Source organism: Canis aureus, chromosome 2 (assembly GCF_053574225.1).
Source record: "Canis aureus isolate CA01 chromosome 2, VMU_Caureus_v.1.0, whole genome shotgun sequence".
In the NCBI taxonomy this organism is placed as follows: domain Eukaryota; kingdom Metazoa; phylum Chordata; class Mammalia; order Carnivora; family Canidae; genus Canis; species Canis aureus.
This window is the reverse complement of record NC_135612.1, coordinates 6794488-6819985: the sequence shown is the minus strand read 5'-3', so window position 1 is coordinate 6819985 and position 25498 is coordinate 6794488. Positions and strand designations below refer to the sequence as shown.

Genomic DNA, 25498 nt, shown 5'->3' with positions numbered 1-25498 from the left:
TTCCAGCTGAGATTTTGCCAGAAACACCTTTACCACCAATTTTTTCTACTAATGGTCTTTGTAAACAATCTAAGCTTTGTCTATCGTGCACCTCAAAACTCTTCCAGCATCTACGTATCAATTCCAAAGCCTCTTTTCGCATATTTTGATGTTTGTTGTAGCAGCACCCCAGTTCCTGGTATGCAAAATCTGTATTCAGGTTTTCCAGAGAAACAGAACCGACAGGATATGCATGGTGTGTGTATGTATATATACGTACACGTATACCCACACATATGTGGAAAGTGAGATACTGAGATTTATTTAAGGAATTGAGTCATGAGAATGTGTGGGTATAATAAATCCAAAACCCGGAGGGGAGGTTGGCAAGAAGGGGACCCAGGGAAGATAGTTTGAGACCAAAGACCCTTTGAGGGCACAACTTGATTCTCAGAGGACGTCAGTCTTTGTTTTATTGAGGCCTTCACTTGATTCTATGAGGCACCCGTGCCCATATCATGAAGGGTGATCTGCTTTACATACTTAAATATTAAGCTCATCCAAAAAACACCTTTATAGAAACCTCTATAATGATGATTGTACAAATATTCAGGAAACATGGCAAGGCCCTATTAACATATACAACTAACCATCACAATTATGCTGCTTTTTAAGTTTGTAATACTTATTTGATAACATTTAGTTTGACCTTTAACTCTAGAAGTACATTGAATTGATGTCCTTGAGCTTCCTTAATTAGTACAAGCCTATACATAGAACTACAAAAATTGTGTCCCAAACATAAGCAGAGCCACAGTCACAGTCGTACCAACTTGATTAGTTAATAGTATCTGCTTTCATTTCATTTTATTCCAGCCCAGGCTATGTCAAACCCTGCACAGAGAAATCATCAAGTAATTTTTATCATGATATTTTTACGATCAGTCTGAAATTTACATTTAGCTAATTTGGCTGTGGGATATGTGGATAATTAAGTGAACAGACCACATAGTTCTGCTTTCTTCTCTTTTTATTCAATTTTAAATTTATATATTTTGCATCTACAGACAATCATGTATATGTAGGGTTTTTTTAATACAGGCACTTGTCTACTAAATTGAAGTACATAAAAGCACACATGAACAATAAAAGAGGCCTTATTTGTTTCCAGGTTATCTTACATACCATTTATTGATTAGTATACAAATAGGCAATTGTAGTACTTTGTTGGGGAAGATACCAGTTCAAGGAGAACTGACTTAACAAAGAGCTATAAAACAAAGCATGGGCTATACAGATAATGATATTTCACATAATTTGACTTCACATATAATTCTTGTTTACAATGAAATAGGACAATAGAACAGTATCTTGGTGATTTCGGATTCTTAAAGTGTTGTACCAACAAGATCTGTATTTGTGTGTACTGCATCTAAATAGTATGTCCGTACTTTGTATTGTCTCATAATTTTATAGTGTCAAATGATGCTGATGTACCTCTTGATAAAACCTGTCAGAATAAGTGAGCATATGTAATCAAATCACTCTAGGTAAAAGTGATGCCAATCTCATCTAAACCTTTTCTTCCCTTTGCTTTTTTTTTTTCTTTTTTAACCCCTGAAAGACCTCAATTTTACTTCACTTAGAATATCATACATAAGTGGAGGACTATTAGAGGATTTCAAGTATAATATTTGCAAATAGACAGTGGTGTCTGACATGGAGAGTGTTGCAAGATGTGCCTACATCTTTGGAAGTTCAACTAATCTGTTGAATTATCTTTTATTATCTCTGGAGCATATTGTCTTTTGTTGCCTGAGATCTTTTGTGAACAGATACTAACAAAGGAAAACAAGCTAACACCTTGAGAAATTATATCTGACATGTTTTCTCTGATTTTCTGCATTGATAATAGCCCTGCATCAGACACAATGAATATCAAAACATGCTATAGGTATTTCCATGTAAGTTTCAGTAGAAGAGACATGTAATTTATTTTCCTATTATACAAATTAAATACTCCCATATAGTATCACAGAAAGCATGTCCTTAGGGGAGAAGATTTGAAATAAAATTTATGCTCATTGGAAGAGCCACTTGTTTCAATGATTATATGTTATTTTCATGGCAGTACTATAGGAGAATTGCTAACATGGAGTAAATTTTATAGGTTTAAGAGGAAAAGGAAATAGTGAGGCATCTGGAAACCAAAGGTTCAGAGGGGAGATTGCTGTAATATGTTATTTTTGTTTAGCAAAATGATACAGAAATTGTATGGCCCTATCTATACTTAGCTGTTAAACTGTCCAGAGATAAAAAACAAGGCTAAAATGTTTTTAAGTCTTATACCCATAGTAGACATTTTAACAAGGGGAAGATTAAACTTATCGATACCTGTAAAAATGTACAATTACCATTTTCCTGATTTGCCTGTTACATAATAATCAGAAAATTTACATTTTAAGGTAAACATAAGTTTCTCGAGGACAGGAATTCATCTCTGCTTGTATATATTAATTGCTCACAACATTTTGTAAACTGCCAGGCATGTGAAAATTAATCAATATATATCTGCCTATGGATTAACATTTGAATAGATAATTCTAAATCAGCAGAGTTTCCGTTTTCAACAGAAATACAGAAAGGAAAATCACAAGTTATATAAAAAGAAATCCAAGGATGATATTTAACATTTGAAAGGATTCCATTAAATAGGACATTCAATAGTACATTACTAAGGGAAATTACTTAGCATATTTATTTAGGTATAGTTGTATGTCTAATTTGCAATAATCATATCATCATGTCTGAGATGGTGATTTTGGATTTTTTCCCCCAAAAGAAAAAAAAAAAATCTATGCTTTGTTCCTGATGAAAACAGTAAAACAAAATTCTAGGGTAAAATGTCACTGTCAGCACTGGTCCTAAAATCTGCTTCCATATCAACTACATAGATAAAATTTGAGTGAGGCACAATTTATAATTAAAATTGGTGTAGCCACGATGAAAAACAAAACAAAGATGTGATCAGCAGAAACACAGGCAGTCTGGGACTGAAACAAAGGAACTTTTGGGGGTTGCAGGTAGCAAGTAGTCCTAGACCTTAGGGAATTTGACGCCTGGGGGCTAATTGAGATTAAGTTATCCCAGCTGGTAGATGATCACAATCTATGTGAGGAGTTAGGAATATCTGGAGGAAAAAAAAGTAACACCATAAAAAGTGTACCCATTCATCGTGGTTGGAATACTTAGGGTAGTGGGAAATCAACAGAGAAGCCTTGCAGTGTAGGTAGCCAAGGCTGGTGACTGAACTTCTAATATACTAAATATCATCTTACACAAGAAACTCTTACTGGCTAATAACCAAAAACATTTAAAATTAAAAAAAAAAAAAAAAAAAGGAAAAACAACCTTTGCATTTGAACTTTGGACCTAATATTGTGTTCATAAAACCTTGACAGGAGAAAGACAAATACAACAAAACTATGATGATAATAAAACCTCCCAGCACAGAGGAGTGTGCACTGGCCCTGACTGCCCTTTGCTCCAGATAACCCTTCCTAGGATGTGTGCACCTACCCACTTTGGGGGCTCTAGAGAGTGTGTCCTTCTGGAGCAAAGAGCAAGAAGGCAGAGTCTGCTTCTGTAAGCCCATGGATCCTTTCCTGGACTGCTAACCATCACAACTGCAGCCATCTGTTTGGGCCCATCGATCATTGCCCTGAAACTCTGTGGATGCTGGGAGAACTGATGCAAATATGCCGATAACGATGAAATTTGTTACGCCTTTGACTCAAGCCTTCTGTGTTCAGTCAGCATCCGTGAAGCTGTAGCAGGCTAATTTGTTAGATGGCAAATACAGACCTAAGCAACACCACGGTGAATTTCCTGGCTTTTAATTTTGCCTTATACATTCCCAACAGGGTACTGGAGAAGCCTGCAATCTAGAATTGTCAGAGTATACAGACAAAAAAAAAAAAAAAAAAAAAAAAAGCCTCAACAAACACATACTCTGTCTAAACAAAAACAAGAAAAGGACATCCAAGCCAGACAAAATATGTAGGCCGTTGCTACTCCAGCCAGACAACAGCAAATGCTGTGGTCCCACTCCCAGCCGTGTGGCAAAGGCTGAGTGGGAAGACACAGGCTTTCATGCAAGGGCCAGGGAGGCACCCTGACTTCCTGCCAGGGTATTATAACATGATACCAAACATGTCAGAGTTTCCCTGAGAAAGTACTCCTCAAACTCAGACCCAGGAAGACCTCAAATGGAGTTTAAGAAAGACAATAAATAGATAGCAACACTGAAATGACAGAGGTGAGAATTCTCTGACAAATATTTTAAAGAAGCATCATAAAAATATTTGAATAAGTGATTATACACACGCATTTAAAAATAAAAACAAAAGAAGTAAGCAGAGAAATGTCAGGGGGGGAAAACAACAGATGGAATGGAGAGCCAAATATAAAGCTTGGTAACAAAACTGTAAGAACCAAAACACACAAAACACTTGAATAGATGGTTTCAACATTAAAAGGGAGAGGACAGAAGAAATAATCACTGAATTTGAAAATAGGATAATGGAGCAATAAGTAGAGAAACTGCAGACACATTTCTATAGAACATGTGGGAATATATAACAAATATTAGTGATTGTGTCACTAGAATTTGAGAAGGGCTGACAAAAACCTACTCAAATAAATAATGGCTGAAAACTCAGCAAATTTTGCAGAAGATACGCACCTACCAATTCAAGAACCTGATCCAATCCAAACAGGAAAACTGTAAATACACAAGGCATATGTCACAAACTTCTAAAGAGAAAAACATACAAATCTTGACAGTAGTGAGCGAGAAAAGGTGTCTTCCTAAAGATGATAAAAACAAATAATGACAGAATGTCATCAGAAATGCTAGAGGCCAGAAGAAATGGTCATAGCATTTTGTAAGTGGTAAAAGAAACCTCAACCCTAAATGGAGTAAAAGTATCTTCAGGAATTAAGGAGAAATGGAGACATCCTCAGATGGGAGAAAAATTAACCTAATCTGTTACCAGCAGACCTCTTCTAAAAGAAATGTTAAGGAGTGTTGTAAACAAGAAAAAAAAAAATAGCAACGAAGTAACCATGGAGTATCATGAAGGAAAAATAAGGTGGTAAGCAAAAGTATGGGTTAAAAAAAAAATTGATTTTCTTTTTCTTCTTGATTCTCCCAAACTATGTTTGATGGTCAAAGTAAAAATTATAAAACAAACGTTTGAGTTTCTCGGTTTACATAACAGACATACCTAAGACCATTGAAAGTGGGAGAGGATGAAGGGACATAGAGGGGGTAGTGTTTGTGCCCTTAAATTGCTATACTGATACCAGTAGACCATGATAAATTGTGTATCTAGTACCTAGAATAACTACTCAACTGCATACACACTCAAAAAAAAAAAAATCATATGACGGGGATAAAAGGCACAGCAAAGGGAATATAGTCAGTGGTATTGTAATAGCCTTGTGCGGTGACAGATGGGGGCTACCCTTGTGGTGAGCGCAGCATAATGTATAGACCTGTCAAATCAGTATGTTGTACACCTGAAACTAATGTAATGTATGTCAACTGTACTTCAATTAAATAATAACCCACTCAGCAGGAATCCAAAAGGAAGTTAAAAAAATAAAAATGACCCATAGAAAGGCAGGCAAAACGAAGCAGAAAGAAAACAGAAAAAATAACAGTAAAACAGCAGACTTAGGCTCACATGTATCAACATTACATTATAGGTACATGGTCTCCCTACACTAATTAAAAGACTGATAAAGGCAGCAGAGATTAAAAAAATAACCTCCCAAATTAATGCTGCCTATAGGAACATCACTTCAGGTATAATGATATAAACAAGATGGAAAAAAGAGATCATGAAAATATTAAATCAGAAGGGGCTTCATGGATAATCAGATAAAGTAGGCTTCAAAACAAAGAATTGCCTTAGAGGACACTATACAATAATAAAAGGATAATAATAGCTCTGATTCTACATAATGTTTTCAGAAAATTCAAGAAGGGGAACACTACTCAGTTCATTTTGTTAAGACTGTATTACTCTGATGTCAAAAAAAAAAGGAGAACTGTTCTGTCACTCATGAATATAGATCAATATCTCTTATGCAAAAATCTTTAACAGCAAATAACAGTCAACGGTTCTATAGCATGACTGAGTGGGGTTTGTTTCAGTGATGCATGGCTAGTTACATATTGAAAAATCAATTAATGTAACCCACCATATTAGGAGGGAAAAAAAAGAAAATTATCAATGCAGGCAAAGGAATGCAGAAAAAACAAATTTCACCTCTCATACTTGTAACCTGTTCAGAAAAATAGGAATCTGTGACATCTCAATGTCATACATAGTGATGGAAACTCTAGCCACTGCAATAAAGCAAGAATGAGAATAAAACACACACTGTAAAGAAAGAAATACTGTCCTTATTTGAGGATGATCTATTTGTCTAATCAGAAAATCTTACAGAATCTATAAAAACAAACTCCTATAACTACTTAAAGCAAGTTTTAGCTGTAACTAAAAAAGTCAATTAAATTTCATTCATTGTTCAATGTACACGTGGGCATTGGAATGCAAAATTAACATAACTCCTAAATGGTGAAAAAATTAGATGTATACCTAATAAAACTTGTACGGGACTTATATGCTAAAAACAGCACTTAAAAACAAAAATTGAAGTAGATCTAAAAATTACAGAGATATGGCATGTTTATGGGTTAAAGTACTCAATGTAGTAATGATACCAGTCCTACCCAAATTATTGTATACATTTAACAGAATTCCTAACAATATCTCAACAAGATGTTTTTGAGCTATAGACAAAAATATTCTAAAATTTATGTGAAAAGTCAAACTGGAATACTTGTCAATTTTGAAAATGAATAAAGTTAGAGGGAATCAGTCTACCCAGTTCAAGGATTATGATATAGCTGTGTTAATCAAGGACATATAGTGTTGGTGGAGTGATAAGGACACACATCCATGGTATAGAACAAAAAACCCAGACAAAGATCCATGCATATACTCTCAACTGATATTTTGACAAAGCTGGAAAGGCAATTTAATGGAGGAAAGAGCTTTTTAGGAAATGATATGGGAGTAATTGGACATATATGGTCAAAAAAAAAAAAAAAAACAACCAACCCCAACCTAAGTCTCATGTGTTATACAACAATTAAATAAAAAGTCATGTACTTAAATATAAAATATGGGACCATAAAACTTTTAGGAAAAATAATTGGGGATCTAGAACTAAGCAAAGAGTATTTGGGGTTGACATCAAAAGCATAATCCATGAAAGGAAAAAAGTAATAAATTGGACTTCATCAAATTTAAGAACTTTTATTCTGATAAAGAGCCCATTAAGTGGATCTATCTAAAAAATTATCTACAGACTTGGAAAAAATAGGTGTAAACCACAAGTCCAAGAAAAGATCCTTATCTACAGTATGTAAACAAACAAAAAAACACTTCAAACACATGTAAAACACAAGGAAATGGATAGACATAAGACATGGATAGACGTTTCACCAAAGGAGAAAAACACAGAATAAGCACATGAAAGATTTTGAATACCTTTAGCCATTAGTAAATACAAGTTAAAATCACAATGAGATACACATCTGTCCGAAAAGCTAACTAAAAAGTAGTGATAAGACCAAATGCTGATGAAAATTTATAGGAACTGAAACACTTATACATTGGTGAGCAGAATGTAAATGGTAGAGCCACTTAGAAAACAGTCTGGAAGTTTCTTTAAATGCTAAACGTGCAGCTAATATATGACCCTGAAATTTCACTCAGAAAAAAATGAGAACATATATTCACACAAACACTTACACATGTATTTATAGATGCTTTATTCATAATAGTTAAAAAAAAAAAAAAGGAAAGAATTCAGACTTCAACAGGTGAGAAGGGAAACCAACTGTGGCACATCCCGACCCTGGAATATTATTCAGCAATAAAAAGGAACAAACTATTGACACATGCAATAACCTGCTTAAATTCTCAGAAGATTACACAGTAAAATCCCAATAGTTTACATCGTATCTGATTCCGTGTGTACAACATTTCTGAAATGACATCATTATGAAAATAGGTGGTAGATTAGTGGTTGCTTGGGGTTAATGAGGTATGAGACTTAGAATGAAGTAGTTGTGGTTATAAAAGTGCAAACTAATTGACCCTGTGGTGATGGAAATCTTCTTTACCTTCACTCTATCAACATCCGTATCTTGGTTACGATATTGTACTATAGTTTTGGAGCAAAAGAGAATTGGGTAGTTGTACTTGGTATCTCTCTGTATTATTTATTATATTTGCATTTGAATCTAGAATTATCTAAAAATGTAAAGAATAATTTTAGAAAAACAATATCAACTTTTGTGCAAATGAAAAGTAGTTCGGGGAGTCGGTTTGATAATTCAAGGGCCTTAGGATAATTTCATCGAATTACCACACTCTTAGATTTACATTGAGCAGACTTATTAGAACATTTGACTATTTATGAAGATCCATTGTCTATTTAGCTGCCTGACAGGATCCCAGATTAAACTTACTAAAGAAAATGTAGAATCATCATCACCATATTGCATTTGGTTTTTGTGTTGTTGTTGCTGTTATTGTTTTTACCATCGTTGCATTATATAGGGAATTATGCAAAGACTTTATTGTAATTAAGAAGAGTAATTCACCCTAAGCTAAAATTTTTTCATGGCTATTTATTGATTATATTGCTGATTTTAGGCATACATGTGGGAAGAGGCACGGTTATCAGCTTTGCCCCTCGTAACAAACATTCTAAATCAAAATATAAATGTGTGACTTAGAATATATTCCTGCAGTACTAGTATCCTACTGCGGCTAAAAATATCTTTATGAAACCCCTACAACATACCTGCCTCAATTTGGGCATTGAATTTAAAATTTTTGTCATGATTTTTACTTCATCTAAGTGTTTTTTTTGTTTTGTTTTTTTTTGTTTTTGTTTTTGTTTTTTTGAGTATAGTACAGTATGAAATAGTGGGGATTCACTAAATTCACTACTTGGGCATCAATATTGAAATTCACCCCCTCCCAATACCAAAAAATAAAATGAGGAAGATAATACAATGCTTATCTCACAATGCAACAGTTAGAAATCAGGTGGAAAATGCATGGGAAGATACTTTTTAAAAATAATAACTTGCTCCATTCCCATTTTCATGTACCACTAGTATTTTCTCACTGTTTAAAGTGCTCACTTAGGTGCCTGATACTTTAATCAGACTGTGGCAAGGTTGGTGTTTTATTTGATCTGTATTTCAGATCCCTAGCAGTCTGTGCACCACAACTAGTTCTCTAATTGTTGAATGAATAAATAAATAAATGCAGAGATAAATTAATTTGATTTTAAAAAGCTCCAAATTGTTTGCTTATAACCAACTTGACTTTGAAGCACATAAAAAGTACTTTTTAACTTAGATCCTGACCCAAAGCCCACCTCGTACTTTTATTTTTTCCTTAGCAAAAGGAATTTAATTCACAAGGTTTATATGTGAAATCAATTTTGAGCAGTATCTCTTTCCAGTGAACAGTGCAGTATATCATGTGAAGGGCATTTTCAATCATTTCACTCTCGCCTTAACCCTCACTGTCACCCCTAACCTGAGTCACTATGAACTTAGTCTGGGCTTTTTTTTCCCCCCTGTAAGAGGATTGACCTGTAAGAATCACATATTTTTCTCAGGGTTGGAGGTGAACACTTTATTCATCAGGCAGTTTAACAGATTCTTTTTCAAGTTACTTCCAAGTGCCTACCTTCAACAAATGGTCTTAGAAATGATGTTCAAAATAAACTCAATAGTTCACTTTGGACCCATTTCCAGTCCTATTCCAAGAAAAGGATTTATTGACTTGATGTGTGAGCTCAGGTACTCTGCATCTTGGTGGATGGGATAGGACAGTAAATCTCTGTGAAGACTAAAGGAGCAGGGGAGCAAGGGTAGGCAAGGAGAGCCCATTGACTGCAAGCAGGTCTGACACCTGTGAGGGAAGACAGCAAGGACAGGTCAGTTCAACAGCCTGAGGCAGATTCCTGGGCAGTTTGCAGAAGAATTTGATGAGGTTGATGGATATTCAGCAAGCCAAAGGCCCCACAATACATCGAAATTGGCAGATGGAAGTATGGCTTTAGACCCATGTGGTTGTGGGCTCTGAGAGGTGGCGACTGGGACTGGGAATCTACTATGCTTTCTGCAGCAGGCTCTCTGAGAACTACATTTTCATGGCTGTGACATGTGGATCTGAGCAGAGTATATGGCATGGTGCCTTCTAGATAATTAATTTTGACAATCATTACAGCATTTTTATCCTCAAGGGAAAGAAAGCTACTTCTAATCATTTGGAGATTTAAGTGCTATTCGGTCATCCAACCGAAGAGCATCACACTTGAACACAGTGATCATATCCATGCGATTTATACCAATGCTTTTAACAAAGTGTAATCAAGAAGTATTTGTTACTTGAAATATTCCTGTGTATATATTAGAGGATTTGGAATAATCAGTCATCAAAACTCAAATGTCATTCCCTCTTATATTTACATTTGTGCCCTCAATTAAAAGAAAAAAAAACACACTAATAATTGTTCATTTAAATGGCCCCAAATCCCTAATTCAATTAAGGTCTTTCAGAGATAACAGGCCATGCCCATATTCTGACATAAATCCCATGAAATACTTATTACCTAAATTAAAGCAGTGTACACTGATGGCAAACATTGTAGTAGTAAACAATGGTTTGATTTTAGACTCAGAATTGGATGGATCTGCAGTACTTCTCCTAAGTAATTGAGTAGCTTTGATTTTGTTTCATTGTCTATTAAATAGAAAAAAAAATACCACCTTCTTAAGATTTTGAAGATTATTTGAGGTACATTTGGTAAAGAATTTAATGCAGTGTTGAGCAAATAGTTAAGTGCTCAAAAAATGTATACTTGGGAGTCCAAGTATGGTTATTAGTCTTACTAAGGAAGTTAATATATCTAAAAAATTAGTCAACATTTTATTTGAATAAGCTTCTCTAATTTATGTTTTGAATTGCCAAATGGGGACGCAAATAGTGAGTATTTTATAGATTGCTGTGAGGATTATATATGAAAAAACGACCTTAACATGAATTATGTATGTATATATCTCTATTAAGCTTGTAGTATTTAACAAGCATTCATGAAATATCAGTTATGGTCATCCTTACTGTCCTTATCTTCCTCTACTTTTCTCGTTATAATCATCAATTTCCATGAGGGACAACATGGTATCACATAGCAAAATATCTACCAGTAGAAAAGGGTCATTAATATTTGTTGTATTGATGACACTGGCCCTGAGAATGAACCTAACTATTAGAATTCCCAACGAGTGAGTAACCATTTGAAAAAGGTGTATTAGAAAGTGGAATAAGAAGGCAACTGCTCTCCAACTCTTTATTGTTCTTTTCCTTTTTAGTGTAATAAAAAAATAAAATCATATGACATAAGTTGGAAACAAAACAACAACAACAAAAAAACCAACCAAACAGAAGATCAAGATAGACCTGAGTGGAGTCTTGATATGTTGCACTTGGTGTTAGCTTATTGTATTGCCAATTGTCAATTTTCCTTTACTTCAGAAGGGATAACAGCATAAGAAAAAAAAAAAAAAAAACCCTCATCGAATTGAAACAGCATTGAGAGAAGGAAGTAATGAATTATCAATTTGAGGTGGCCTGAGAGAAATTAAAATATTTAAAGTAATGAAATTCCAACGAAGAGAAAATAAAAGCCTTTAATATGTATACCAAGGCACAGCTCCTCTGGCACATTTGATATAATTACCATAAATTTTAATATGGAGTTATTAGTAATAGTACAGTTCATAAATAGGAAGGTATGTAATATAAACATGTATTCACATTTTTTCTTCTTTGACATCTGATGTCACTGTAGCGTGATAGGATGGAGAGACAGAGGAAATTCTGGTACCCAGGAATACCTTGAGTAAAAATATTTTAGTGCAAAGTAAAAACCATAAAATTCACTGTACACATAATTTTACCTATTGAAAGGTATCTCATTCTTATATTGCAATGAAATAGACAAAAGAAAATGCTATTTTAATAAATGCAGGATCAAAATTTATTATAAGGGATGTACATAATGTGTGTGGATTCAATAATCATATTTGCTATTTTAACTCCTTAAGTGAAGCCATTTTCTCATGATCAACTGTTAGTGATAGCTATGATTTTTTTTTCATGTGAGTGCAGTAAACTAGCCAGATTCTCCAAGCTAAATAGATCATTTAACAGTGACATTCCAGCTTTATCTTACTTAATAGTAAAGCTTATATAGAATGTTTTTGAGAAGTGTTCTCTTATATAAAGAACTGAGTTTCTCTACTATAAAGAGAATTGGAATTCTATATTTCTTTCTTTGTATTCTCGACTAGGTTGTGGATATACTCATTGTTTTCGTTTGGTATTTGTTGCTCCATCATGTACACTGTTGATGTCCAGACTCCATTGTTAGTAAAAACCTTCCCACTAAGTATGTTTGATTTATATTAAATAAAGCTTGCACTGACTCCTTTCTACAAAGTTCATAACAAAATTGTAAGATACCTTATACTAGTTTAATTTTAATTTGGTGTGGTGTTACTGAAAGAGTGATTAAGATAAACATGTACCCCTGACCCCTGTACAATACAGGGGTAAGATGTGCTGACTGCCATGCAATCAAAAATATGCATAGAACTTCCCCCTAAACTTAGCTACTTATACCCCACTGTAGGTTGGAAACCTTTCCAATAGCATAAATGGTGAACACTTATTTTTATACGTATTATGTACCACATTCTTAAAAAAATTAAGCTGCAGAAAAAATGTTATTAAGAAAATCATAAGAAAATGTACTTACAGTACTACTATATTAATACTGTGAGTTTGCCGTGTGTTTACAGGATACGTTGTCTCTCATTACCTACGTCTCTATTGTCCTATATGATACAAAACATTGTAGATGTTACACATAATCTGACAATATAACTCAAAAAATAACGTGAAAAAGAAAAAATATATTTATTTACAAGTGTAAGATTTCATTCATTGATAATGATGAAGCAGCAGTATGATTGCTTTATGGGAGACTAAGGTAATCAATATGATTGCTTCGTGGTAGTCTCACCTATACACTAATAAATTGTTAGAAACTCTTTATGGAATACCATATTATAGTCATATTGATAATAAAGTATTGGCAATATTGTTACATTAAAAAAAAAACACTTGTGATGATAGGCTGGTATGCAGTTGCTTGAATTATGAGACAGACCTACTGTATGGTAATATAATTCTTTGAAAGCAAAGTTATGAAACAGTGAGAAAATTAACAGATTAATTTTATGTTAAATCTCTCTCATCTTATGCTTAGGTAAAGATAGGCCATCCAACTCCATACAAGTCTTGCACACGATATCCTACACAATGAATACTTAGGTCATGATGATGACTCAAAAATGTCTCTTGCAGTCTTTGCTGTACAGTTACTTGATTTTTCACGCAAAGACAATTCTGTACACAAGTTGACTGACTAGAAGACATGATGATTATCTACTATTCATTAAATAGAAGTGGATCATTTTAAAGTTAGTCACATCATTGTCACCTTGAGTAGCCGAAGTGCAAGGGGAGGGGTTGATCTTGTGGCCTCAGGAATGGCGGAGCCAGAAGAGGTGGAGAACGTGGAATGGAAGGCAAGAGAGGCAGGCACACTTGGTCACACTCTACAGAAATACACTGTAATTTCTACCTGTTTGCTTTTTCTATTATTTCTCCAAATTGTTTCTCCAAAAATGTTTCTATACAGTACCAATCTCTCTTCCACCTTTTGCTTTAGTTTCGGTGCCTATAAAATAGAAGGGTCCATGTTATAAAGAGAAGTTAAAAGTAGTAGAGACAGAACACGTCTGCCATACTGTGTAATGTCAATTTGTTTTAGGTCCCTGCTGCTTCTGTTTCCCCCCCCGCCCCCCCCCCGCCCCATCATCTGATACTGGTCCAGAAGCATCAAGTCCATCTTCTGTTAACTCTGCTGGTGTGGTATCTCTTAACTCTTGAGTCTGTCAAAGATCACGTCTTGAAACCCTTCACTGCCAACCATTTTTGCCATATTCACAGTCCCTAAAGATTGCCTTGGTTGGCTCTGTCATAGATCATGTGAAGTTGTGCACAGTGTCTGGACACAGTCTTCTCCAGAAAAAAATTGTGCTTCAGTCTGTCTAGCTTTCGTGGCCTTTTCCCTAACTATGATGGCATCTTCAGTGGTATAATCCCTCCTTACTTTGATCAGGTTGTCTCTGTTGGGATCCTCTTCCATGACCTTGACAAACTCTTTCCAAAGAATATCCTGCCTAATAAGCCTTAAAGGTCGTTATGACTCCTATGATCTGGAGACGTCATTTATGGGGGCCAGTAGACCACTGTAATGCCCTTGGTGTTGAACTCTTAAGGTTATGGGTAGCCAGGGGCATAGTCCAATATCAAAAGAACTTTAAACGACAGTCTCTTGCTGGAAAGGTGCTTCCTGCTCTCAGGGACAAAACATTGATGAAACCAATCCAGTAAAAGGGTTTTCATGGTCCAGGCCTTCGTGTTGTACAACAAAAGACTAGCAGCTGGTGTTTATCTATTCCTTCAAGGCTTAGGCGTTAGCAGCTTTGCAGATCAAGGCAGTCTCAATCATCAACCCAACTGTATTTGCACAAAACAGTACAGTTAGCCCATCCCCACCTGCCTTAAAACCTGGTGCTTGCTTCTCTTCCTTACTAGTAAATGTCCTATGTGGCTGCCCCCCCTCCCCCCGCTGCTCCTCCAGCATCAGGTGCTTTCATCTGCATTAAAAACCTGTTAAGACAGATATCCGTTCTCTTCAGTCATTATCCTAACGGTGTCTGGAAACTCATCACCTGACTCTTGGTTGGCAGAAGCTGCTTCTGCCTTAGCTCAACACTTTTCTCCTCCTAGCTCAACATTTTTAAGCCAAACCTCTTTATAAGCTTATTAAGCCATTCTTTGCTGGCATTACATTCCCTAGCTTTGGACCCTTTACCTCCTTTTTGCTTTATGTTGTCATGTCATGACTTTGTCTTTTCTCAAATCCTGTTAGAGTATATAGGTATGTCTTCCTTTAATTTTTTTTAAATTTATTTGAGAGACAGAGACGGAGATAGTGGCAGAGATAGCGAGAGAGAGCGTGAGTGGGGAAGAGAGGGAGAAGCAGGTTCAATGAGGGACTGGATCCCAGGACTCATGACCTGAACCACTTAACCAACTAAGCCACACAGGCACTCCAGGTATGTTTTTCTTAAAGCAATCCTGCATTCATGTAAAATATGCATTTTTCAATATGAGGTGAAGTACATAATGCAAGACAATGGTTCTTATCCATAGCTTTAATTATATCAGCAAAATTCCTTTTGCAATATTATGTAACACATATTCACAGATTCCTAGGATTTGTGGGTAGAAATCTCTGCAGGTGTTACTCTGTCTACCTTACTCCAGAATCAAAATTATTTAAAATATTTTATTTATGACATTTTCATACATTTGCACTTATTGTAAGATTTTAAATAGAGCCAAGCTTGCATCAACTTATTATGTTTGTGCTGCTTTATTTTTATTTTTGATTGCATCTTTAAGAATAAAGATTATGCTACATTTTGCTTTATTCCATGTAGTATTTAGAAGAGCACAAAGCTCATTTTAGTCATCGTAGTACAGAGTTTCTCAAAATGAGTGTGTCTTCATCTCAAAATTGGATTGAGACAAGGGAATCTTAAGTTTCAGTTTTGTTGAGTTGTCATATTTTTCTTCAGTGATAACAACAATTCGATCCCATTTCTTTCTTGTATTAGGTGATGAGAAAAAAAAATTTTTAACCTAATCCCACTCCCTAGTTTTTTGGTAAAAAAAAAAAAAAAAAAAAAAAAAAATTTGTATACACACACACATATAGTACTTAGGTTACTCAAGCACTATGTTTGGCACTTAAGATGTCTCTTTCAAAGAATATGCAATTGCCGTATTTATTTCTATATGTAAAAACTGCAAATTTAAAATTAGTACCACTCTTCTGGTCATGTTAAGGACTATGCATTCATGTAAATATATCAAAAAATGGCTGTGTAAAACTTTGTTTCCACTACTATCTTGTACCGTTTCCCTATTCTTAGGTTATAACTTTGCTTGCATCTAATCATAAATACACTTTGAGAAAGGGAGAAAAAATATAAATTCTATAAACTCTTCTTGCATTCATGGATGATATCTTTTGTAGATTAAATACTGCAACATACTCCATGAATATTTAATTGAAATAGTTATTCTCAGTTTGAGTTGGAAGGGTTTTTAATTCATTGGAATTTGGGGTTTTGATAAATGTGAGGATATTGGTAAAATTATACAAGTCGATTCCAAATTTTTAATTAAGCACTTTTAGAGGTGCCATTAGGTGCACTTACATTGCGTTAATTGAGCGTCATTTGTTTTACATTTGTCAACTCATTTGTTCCCCACATCAACCACAGAGAGAAGGCAGTAAATTGCAAGGTGTTGCTTTTCCAACTCAGAAGATCTGTTTAAAATGCAGATTCTGAGTCAGTAGTTCTGGGATCTAGAAAGCTTTTCTGCATGTCTAACAAGCTCACCAGTCACACAGATATTGTTCCTTCAAGGACCATACTTTGAAGAGCAAAGCCCTGAAAAAACCCATTAAACTCAAAGTCTGGAAATGTAAACTTTAGCCTCAGCTCTAATTTTTCAGTTGACAACCTAAAGCAAATTACTTTATCTCTGTGCTGCGTCTTTTCACTTCTAAAGTAAATGGACTTGAGTTATTATTCTGTAATTTCTTTGTATTAATTAAGAAACTACTGATCATAGAGGTAAAGGTAATTCTCAAATTCACACATGAGTGACAACTTCTGTTTTCTGACTCCAGGTTTTCTGATGTCAAGTTAAAGCTTTTCATTTTCCCATACAAGCAATAGAACTTGAACCTATTTTTTTTGAACCTATTTATATAGAGCATCATAGCTGAAAATAAGAGAAATCATGCAGAGCTATTTTACAAGATACCTTGAGAAATTTTAGTAGATTGAACTGTTATTACTTTAATGGATTTTATATTTTTCATGCTATATCAATAGTTTTCTCTCTATTTTATTTATTTCCACTATTCATTATTTTTATTCCGTAGCCCTTTCCCCTGCTTTGAAGCAACCCTTGACCAAGTGATAGCAGCACCTTTAAGCAAAGCTGTTCTTCACAGCAGTCTTACATCACTGCCAGCTGTGATTTCATTTATATTGAATCACTGTAATTCCTGAACAATTTATAGTTTCACAACCCTGATTTCAACTTACATTTTCATGAAGTAAAGGTACATATAGACCATATTCATCTGTATGCTTCTTCTTTCCATTTTTGTGACTAAAGTTGGGCTTGCAGATAAAACTTACTGGCACGCCTTCATTGACTGGTAGAAGCATCGTTCTAAAGCAAGTGTGGATAAAAATCTGAAAACACTTACTTGCAGGTGTATTGCATATCTCGTTGGCATTGTTGCACTTATTGCCTCCTCCAGTCCACACGACTGCATTTGGGAATGGATAAACAGGTGCACATGGGCATAGGACCAAATCTAAGCCAAAACACAAGTGACCAGTGTGCATCTACGTGTTTAGGCCAACTGGTAGTTTTTTATTGACTGCAGATGGTTACTGACTTCACAATAAAAAGCTGCCCGTTGACTGATTATGTTTTTAAATAACCCTAAAGTTTTTTTGTTGTTGTTTTTGTGTTTTTTTTTTTTTTTTTTTTTTTCCTTATGGCTAGGAACTGCAATTTGTATTCAGGGTAAATTTGAGTCCACATGACAGCCTTCTAGCCCAGATGTGCCCTTGAAGCCAGTGGAGATTTCAATTCTCATTTCTAGCCTAAGACTGATTGATATTTTAAGAACACCAAGAAATGAGCCACTTCAACACTACTCAGCTTTCCCTGAGGCGTTCCAAAATTTGTAAATATGTGCTTCCTGGAGCCCGAATGGAAGCATTAAAGGAGACTCAGAGTCAAAATATATATGTAAATTATTTTATTTTCGGAACATTTTTTACAGTAGTCCTGGCTGAGAAAGTGCCTCATAAAATGCATCAAATGTGTTGTAGGTGTCAACTCTTTTTTCTATACTAAACGACCTGATATGATATGTGGCCTGAACACAACACGCACACATACATACACACACACATTAATACGTCTCGTACTCTCCAGTGTTATATAATCATGAGAGTCCATGAGTATAAATGTAGAGTAAGAAAGAATGTGATTGCAACTATAAGAACTATCTGAAAAAATACTTTGTTTAAAAAAATATATTTTTTTTATTTATTCATGAGAGACACTGAGACAGGCAGAGACACAGGTAGAAAGAGAAGCAGGCTCCATGCAGGGAGCCCGATGTGGGACTTGATCCCGGGTCTCCAGGATCATGCCCTGGGCTGAAGGCAGATACTCAAACACTGAGCCACCCAGGAATCCCTGAAAAAAATACTATTAAAAAAAAAAAAAAAAAAAAAAAAACTTTAAAAAGTGCCGGTAGTACTCTTTTTTGCTATGGGGCTTCAGAGATAAGTACAGGGAAAAAAGGCTTTGGCCTTTATCTCAGGTATAATACTTGATAGCAAACTTGGAACACTCTGGAACAAGTTAGTAATGTAAAGTGGGCACTGCCTTTGGAAATACATGTCTTGTTTTCCAAATCAAATTTGCCAGTATGTGATCTAATAAGATTTTGGCTGATTTATATCACTTCCCATTTTGGGCAGCAATATCTTCATCTATAAAATAAACTTGGATTTGATGATCTCTGTGCTCTCATATATCTAAAATTCTGTAATGACTTTAAAAGCTATTGAAAGCAATTATAAGCATTGTTATCCCTCCTCTCAAATCTCCACTTACTGTGTACTTTCTCTGCCTTATCTCTGTAGCATTTTATAATTAATTGATATAAAAATGAATATATATAAATATAAAAAATAAAATTTATATACTTCCTAAAGAGTAGAGTGTAAGCTCCATAACAGAAAGCTTTATTTGTTTTATTCTCAGTGTCTGGCAAGTAGTACACATTCAATGAATATTCTGTTAATGAGTAAATGAATCAGTAAACATCTTCCAGTGAAATGAGTGTATATATAAATATATATACACACACATACATATATCATTCTATTTTATCCTGAATGTTTTCCAGGTAAAAATCCTAGGCTATAATTTGGATTGTATCCAGTTAAAAAAGAGTAAGTACCTTAGAGTCCAAAAAATCAAATAATAATTCAGTGTGCCTCAGACGATACACTATGTCCATTTTAATGCTGTAGCTTCTATTTTCCTGATAAATTGACAAAGAGGTTAACAGGGAGCAAATTGATCATTCATATTAAAATGACCCCTTGTCAAATAATATAATGGAATAGATACTTTTTCTCAGCTTTCCAGAAATGCACTGTATGTTTAAAGCAATATATATCTTTGAAATTATAAAAACACAATTTCACAAGATAAAATGTTTAATAGTGAAATAGTAAAACAAATGCTTTGAGACATTAAGCGATTTTTAATTGGATTGAAAAGTGTTATATTCCAGTGTCGTCTTACTGAATAAATTTTCAATTAAGGAGCAATGGTCAGAATCATTAAAGACTTAGAAGTATCTATATAAGTGGAGTAAATGGCAAGAATGTAAAAATAAACATCGGATATAACAAGAGTCATGATGAACAGTAAATGTAAAAAGACTCATGCTAAACACAATGTAAAGTATTGCATGTAAAGTAATAAAAAATTGAATAAAATGTTAGTTTTAAAGTAGAAATTAAAATGCACTATTAAATAAACATTTAGAAGGAAATTATGTTTTTATAATATATCTCCCAAAAGGAGCGGATCAAAATGAAATACCAAAACTGCTAAATATTAATTTTTAAAAATTTAGCTAAAGCCCTTTAAGTATATGTCATAAAATTTTTTGACCAAATTTGAATTAGTGTTTTATGGTGAGCTTACATTGTTATCACACATATTGTTATTGGCTATGAAATAAGTGAAATTCTTGACAACTTGCTTAACCAGATACTAATTAAAATCATATGCTAAATCACTACAACCCGGCGTATAAATATGACAGATATTATTGGCTTCCAAGATAAAGCTTTCTAGGATATAAAATTTTTTAGATACTATAATACATTATAATAAAGGAGATTAAAACCAATCAAATATATGGTATGCCTGAGTCAGAAAAGAACTATGTTACATACTCAGAAGCACAAAATATAAAAAGGAATACAATTGTGTAAAGAAAATCAATATCACAATGACTGTAATGAAACTCATAGGTAAAAAGTTGATTTTTCTAGCATTTATTTATGACTAAAATAGGGAACAAAATATATATAGAATAGCTTTATTTTTTATCTAATATGCCCCCAACTTTCATGTAGCTTAGGCACTGGATTTCTATAAACATAATGATTAATTGCACTTATATTAATTTGGTACGGGCAGGTAGTTACTATTATAGGCCCCCACTGGTCTCTATCTCATGCTGCTAACACTTTGGGGTGTAGTACCTGTGACTTCTCGGTAAACGGTACACAAAGGTGACAGGATATCACTTTTGTCATTATGTAAGTCACCATAGTGTGGAGGCCCAGGTGACAAGGCACTAAGGGCTGTTTCCAGCCAAAAGCAAGCAGGGAACGAAAGTCCTCTACCTAACGGCCTGTGAGAAATTGAATCTTGACAACAGACACTTAGAAGTGGACCATGCTGGAGTCAGGCCTTCAGGCCTGAGTCCTTACTTGCATTCTTGTGAGAGACCCTGGAGCAGGAGATCCAGGTCTCATGCCAACACAGTGGAGCCAGAGAACATTGTCATCATCCTCAACTTTTAGTATTCTTCGAACACCTGGCTGTTTTCATTGTTAGGACAAGAGCAATGTTATTTGAAGTTTTCCAAATCCTAAGGGACATCAGAATCTCTGTTTTATTTCAATCTCTCTATTCCACAATTAGAAAAAAAAATACAAAAATAAATAGTACCTTGGAGATGTAATAAAATTAAGTTTAATAAAGGATATTAGAAAACTTCCCTAAATTTAATCAATGTGCTGAAAATTAGCCTGGAGGTTTGGTTCTTCAGAGAAAATACCTTTGAGATTATGGCCAAGAAAACAAAACCACAAAGAAAGAGTCAGGCAGTGGTAAAAGGTAGAATTTGGCTTTTTAAAACCATTTATGTAAAAAAGCTATCTCTTCCCATAACACACGCACATACACACTTATGCAAAACCATACACATTTTAATGGAAAAATGAAACTGTACAACTTGTAGAATCTGTCACTACTACATGAGCCATAAAGAGGATTGCACTGAGGAGGCAAAATGTTTTAGCTACAGTGAAACAAATGTGTATAGTGTAGTGATAAAAACAACAGGATCCATTAGAAATTGGTTGCGATTACTATCTAGACTTCCTGAACAAATTCATTTGTATCGTTATAAGGAAATGCATTTTTTTCCTCTATGTAAAAAAAAAAAATGTTCAGATGTATGTATATATGACATTTCCCCTTCATAGCACTATTTTATTGAATTATATCTCTAAGCATAAATCTGATTTTTATATAGAATAATTTGCTACTTTTAGGGAAAGTTATCCAGTATTATTTTATTCACTGACCAGCTATCCAAATGGTATAATTGGTCAGTCAAGTAAGTAGCTTTAGAAGTTAGGTAACCAGTTACCAATTAGGAAATATAATGTGCGGCTCAGTAAATAAGAGAGTTTATAATAAACATGGAAAAATATTCCTTATGGGCAAATATTTGAATATTATGGAGAGAAGCGATATAGAAATGGCTTATAAATATTAGGATATATGAGACAACTGCAGAAATACATTTTTTTTTTTTTTGGCTAAATTCGGTCAACTGCATAGCTCTCAAACTATAGAATATTCAAACTAAATGCAACTCAATCTTTTTTTGGCTTGAAAGAATCTGAGCTTGAATCACCTCCTCTGTAATTGCATTTTCCTGTTTCTGAGAGTACAGGTGATGTCATAATTACTGAGTGGGCCTCCAGAACATTCAACTTTATCAGAAGGAAGCAAATTAGAGTTTACTGGAAAACATACAGAATCAAGAGTAAGGGAAGTGGTGTTAATGGAGAATTTAGAGAAGAATTTCGTAGTGTTGTTTTCGCTTTATTTTTGCAGTATGCATGCCATCAGCTTCTACATCTAGTTCATTGTAGGTATAGAAATGTGAAAGAAATTGATAAGCATCTGTTTTTGTGGGAAACATTCTTTTAAAAGTATGACTCTCAAAAATAAATAAATAAATAAATAAATAAATAAATAAATAAATGTATGACTCTCATTTAGCCATCAGTGCTTTTGAGCTCTGTCACTGTAAATGAAGACGTGCCGATCTTGTGGTGTCTTGGAAATAGTGGATTAGGAGAAAGAAAATGGACAATAAACTGAATATCACCATTTAAATAAAATACTCCCTTTCACTTGTTTCTTTTCTTTTTAAATTTTTCTTTCCCTTTGAAGAAAGGGAATTGTGACAATGAATAAAAAAATTATCAGTACTTTTTTTTTTTTTAAGATTTTATGTATTTATTCATGAGAGGCATAGACTGAGAGGCAGAGACACAGGCAGAGGGAGAGGCAGGCTCCATGCAGGGAGCTTCATGTGGAACTCTATAGCAGGACCCCAGGATCACGCCCTGGGCTGAAGGCAGTCGCTGAGCCACCCAGGCGTCCCTAATTATCAATACTCTTTAAGGAAGTTAAAACACTGCTTAAAAACAATTTGCAATAGCAAATGTTTTATAACCATAATTTCCTTTTGTTTTCTTGAATATGGAACATCATTAATAATGATGGATGAATAATAATAATAATAACACTGTTCAAGGTACTGTGTGAAGCAACTTATTTAATCCTTATAAGGCATATTTTTATCTTCATTATACAGATGAGGAATCTCAAGCACAGAGAGGTTATGTAACTTATATATATAATCAGAGTAATTGTGATCAAAGGGATTCAAGAGCAAACTAGTTCTAGAGCAAAGGCCTTAATCTTTATAGAAGATTTATAAGAGTATACAAATAGTTACTCCAAATGACACACTAGGGCTTTTAGTTTCTATTCAAAATGTTTTTAAAATAGAATAACCTACTACCTAGTTTTTTGTTTTTTTTAACCTAGTAAATTTTTTACACCTTATGCTTCTATCTTCACAGTCAACTGATTGGTTAAAATGCTAGTGTTAGAGTTAACTACACTCCTCTAATTTTAACCTCTAACTTCATCAAAGAACATTCATATTTTCCTATTAAGACCTATCCCTTTTCAATAATTGTTCAACCTGGAGGCTATAAAATGATGATGGCTTTTATCACTTTATTGAAACCTGTGATTAGGGAAGCCAAAGTATTTTGAAACATCCCATTTGTATTATTAGCAAAAATGACTGAAATATAAGAGCATTTATATTTGGTGAACAAGTTAAAGATGAGATCATAAAATCTTGACCAGCTCCCTTCCCCAGATTCCTTACAACACTCCTGCTGGGCAGCCGTGTTGCTGAGTCTGACTCTGCTGTGGCCACTCAGAACTAACATGTTAAACTAGGCTGTCGACAATTTGAAGTCATATGCTGATTACATTTGTGAATATTTGCAACTTCAACTTCCAATTTTAATTTACTCTACCAAGAAATTCCCCCACTAAAAAACTCAATGATTGTTAGACAACTGTAATAAAACCTTCAAACAGTTTTCCTCCTAATACAGTATTTGTTTCAAATAAACTTTTGGTTCAGAAGCCATATGAATTTGCAGGCTATAAAATATTAGGCAAGTAACTAGAATAATTTTTTAACTACCTGTGTCCTGCCAATGGCATAAACAAAGTAAGGAGGAACAACACCCAATTTATTAAATAGATATGGAAGAGGTGGCTACGTATCGTGTATTTATATATTTTATTTGCACACATATACATAATTTGTCAAAGATAAAGCATTTTGTTGACTATGCTAACTTGTGTGCGTATGTATGTATGTATGCATATACAAGGATGTGTTAACATAGTCTGGGTCAATGAAATGTTTTTTCTTTGGCAGATTTAACAAAATGTAGCATATGACAGAAGAAATAATCAAAAGACATTTTCTGGATACAATTCTGCTGTCATTGTAATTTTAATTTGCTCACAAGAAAGGGCAATGCATCTCTATTATGGAAGAATAGTAACAGGCCTTGCTTTTCCTTTCCTTTTCCCTTCCCTTTCCTTTTTCCTATCCTTTCCTTTTTCCTTTCTTTTCCGTACAGTATGGCTGTACGTACAATAGGTGGGTATAGTATCGACACTACAAACATGGGTATTAGAAAATGCTCACCATGATAAGTGCAGTTACCTCTTACCATACAAAGTTATTACAATCTTAGCGACTATATTTTTTATGCTATGCTTTGCATCGTGATGATTTATTTTCTAATTAGGTTTGTACCTCTTAATCCTCTTCACCTATTTTACTCCTCACTCCCATCCCACTCGCAACCACTAGTTCTCTCCATGTACTTAAGAGTCTTCTGTTGTGTTTGTTCATTTGTTTTGTTTTTAAGATTCTGCACACTAGTGAAATCTATGGTGTTTGTCTTGCTCTGACTTACTTTACTTAGCTTAATATCCTCTAGATTTATTTATGTTGTTGCAAATGGCAAGATGGATTCTTTTGCATGGCTGAGTAATATTTCATTGTGCATCTATCCTACAGCTTCTTTATCCATTCATCTATAGAGAGAGACATTGCTTTCCTGTCTTGGCTATTGTAAACAATGCTGCATTAACACAGGTGTGTATATATATTTTTGAATTAGGGTTTTCATTTTCTTCAGGTAAATTTAGAAGAATTACTGGGGGGTCTGGTATTTCAGGTTTTAATTTTTTGAGGGTTCCCTTTTCTCCACATTCTTACCAAAAAAAAAAAAAAATCCCAAAAATGTTGCTAATTTTTTCCTATATGATACTTTTTATTTTCCTTTATGTTTCCATTTTTCCTGTACAGGATTATATTGAATTATTCTCATTTTGTTCATTTTGTGTTCTCCTTTTTTTTTTCCATTTCATTTTAATATTAAGTGATGGACTATTTGAAAAAATATCTGAATCATCCTCTTGGTTTAAAACTATTAGGTAATTATTGAAAATTATCAGCAAATAAGTAAAATAACCGATATACTTAATTTACCGTGTTTAGGACTAGTAGTATTAGTCATTTCTGCATTCTTTCCCAT

General features: G+C 34.2%; 1 long non-coding RNA gene across 1 annotated transcript in view; it reads left to right on the top strand.

Annotated features, from left to right (window-relative positions):
• The window catches only part of LOC144290068 (uncharacterized), a 74284-nt gene extending 49228 nt beyond the window's left edge, over positions 1 to 25056 (top strand). Inside the window, exon 3 of the long non-coding RNA XR_013357928.1 lies at positions 24979 to 25056. This is a non-coding gene — a long non-coding RNA (uncharacterized LOC144290068). The remainder of the gene's footprint in view (positions 1 to 24978) is intronic.
• The last annotated feature ends 442 nt before the right edge of the window (positions 25057 to 25498 follow it).